The following is a 2,541-nucleotide window of genomic DNA, read 5'->3' on the forward strand; positions in this document are numbered from 1 at the left end:
GGCGGTGAAATTTTCACTTAATCAAGGCTGTATCTCCAGTGTCCAGCACGGCACCTGGCACAGACAGTAGGCACACAATACACATTTGCCAATCTGCTACATAAGCAAGACATAAACTTCCATTCTATTGTGCAACTGCATGGCTGGATCTATGTGTTGCGGAAGTTTAGCTTTCCCTGGCCAATACGCCATCCTTGTATTTCCTGTGCCAAGCACACGTCCTCCTGCTCAAGGCTCAATTGTGCCAGGTAGCATACTCTAAATTCTTCATGCCGTCGCATTTATTTTCATGTAACACTTACAACTTCATGTAAGAGAAGTCTTGTATTCCCATTTTACAGATGCAAAAACTGGGACTTCATAGAAATCACATAATCTAGCTACAGCTGCAAAGCTAGTAAATTATAGAACCAGGATTCAGACTCACTTTGTTCTAGCTGCAAAACTTGTGCCTTTACATATGTGCTGGGCTGTGTTCTGCCCTAAGGAGAAGTATTGTGTACTCTACTGAAGTGTCGATCAATTACAGATACCAATGTTCAAGTCCAGAATCTTTCCAACTTATAAAGACTTTTGTGTGGAAGTCCCTTGAGTGATCTATAGGCTCAGTAAACTCAGAACATGAGGAACAAGCATTAGGATGTAAAATTGGTGAAGTACAAATTGAACAGCAGTTAGAAATGAATGGTCAGACAGTAAGAGCAAAGAAGAGGAAGAAAGTCTTCATTCTGGAGTGTCTTCAAGAAAACAGTGGACTACCTGGTTTTGTCTTTAACTTACCTGGAACCAAGTGGAAGAATGAGAAGTTTCTCCCAGGGCCACTGCCTTCCTTTCTCCCTCTTCCTTCCTCCTTTTCTTTCTCATCCTCCCTCTTTCCTTAGTTCCATACCTCCTTCAGTATCTCCTATGTACCAGGGAGTATAATAATGAGTAAGACATGGTTCTTGCTTTTAAGGATCTTTCAGCACATACATTGATAGTTATGACAAAACACATTAGAGTAATGCATATGGAACCAGAGAATAGGGAAGCTGTCTCAACCATAGCATGGCCAGAAGAGCTACTTAAGTTCTTAGTCACGTGGCTGTATGTTTAATGAGGAGATCATTCAAAGGAGAGAGAATGGCATGTATATTGTGGGGAAGACAAGAACCAGCATGATGCATGCAGAAAACCTCATGCAGTTCAATACTGCCGGAGCATAAAGCAGAAGCAAGGAATAGGAAGAGATGAGGCAGGTAAAGGTGGCACACTTTCCGAGCCTGAGCTTCATCTTGGTGGTGATGGAGACACACATGGAGAGCTTAGGCAGAGGATTGACAAGGTTGGATGTGAAGTTTAGAAAAATCACTACAGTTGTTCCATTCCATTTGAATGGAACCAAACAGAAAGCCAAGTGAGGTGTTCAATTCAGAGTGCCAGCAAAATACAAGAACCTGAACTGTATATATTTTGTAATAAGAATGGAGAGAACAAATTGATTTGATAATGATGCAGAAAGTAAAATATTTAGGAAGAGTCAGAGAGAAGTCGACCAAGGAAAGAGAAAGAACAAACTAGCAAAAAGGCAAAACAAGACCTGGGAGTGCAGAATACTAGGGAAATTACTGAGGAGTGGTAAAGCTTTCAGGCATGTCTGTGGTGGACAATACCAGGCCTCTCCAATGTCCACTATGTGGTCTTTTGTGACTGGCTTCTTTCACTTAGCATAACGCTTTTAGGGTTCATCCTTGTTGTAACATGTGTCAGTTCTTCCTTCCTTTTCATGGTCTAACAATATTCCATTGCAAAGTTATGTTGTTGTTATTAGCTGTGGTCAAGGGGCCCCCAAGTCATGGCGACCCCGTGTACAACAAACGGAAATAAAGCGCTGTTGGTCCTGTGCCATTCTCATGATCAGTTGCAGACTGGTCCACTGTGGTTCATAGGGTTTTCAGAAGTAGATCACTAGGCTTTCTTCCTAGCCTGTCTTAGTCTGGAGGCTCCACTGAAATCTGTTCAGCATCATAGCAACACGCAAACCTCCACTCGGATGGGTGGTGGCTGCGCGTGAGGTTCATTGGCCAGGAATTGAACTTGGGTCTCCCGCATAGAAGGCAAGAATTCTATCACCGAACCACCAATGCTTCCTTGTAAGGATCGACCACATTTTATTTATTCACTCATCAGTTGATGAACACTGCGTTGTTTCCGCTTTTTGCCAAGTATGAATAATACTGCTATGAATATTCGTGCGCACGTTTTTTCGTGGACATATGTTATCATTTCTCTTGGGTATATACCAAGGAGTGGAATTGCTGGGTCATACGGTAACCTCACGTTTAACCATTTTCCATTCCCACAGCAGTGTATGAGGTTCCATTTCTCCAGCTTTCTGATCCCCCCTCCCTAGGACTGACCCATCCATCCTTCCTTGCCCTATCTAGATGTCACTCTGCTTTACACACAGTAATTAATTCACTGGTTAATTAACGCATCAATTAACCAATGAACTAATCTCCTGCTTGAGTCCCTGTTGGGATTCTGTGACTCCGTGTCTTT

This window comes from Trichechus manatus, unplaced genomic scaffold (assembly GCF_000243295.1).
Source record: "Trichechus manatus latirostris isolate Lorelei unplaced genomic scaffold, TriManLat1.0 scaffold00001, whole genome shotgun sequence".
NCBI lineage: Eukaryota > Metazoa > Chordata > Mammalia > Sirenia > Trichechidae > Trichechus > Trichechus manatus.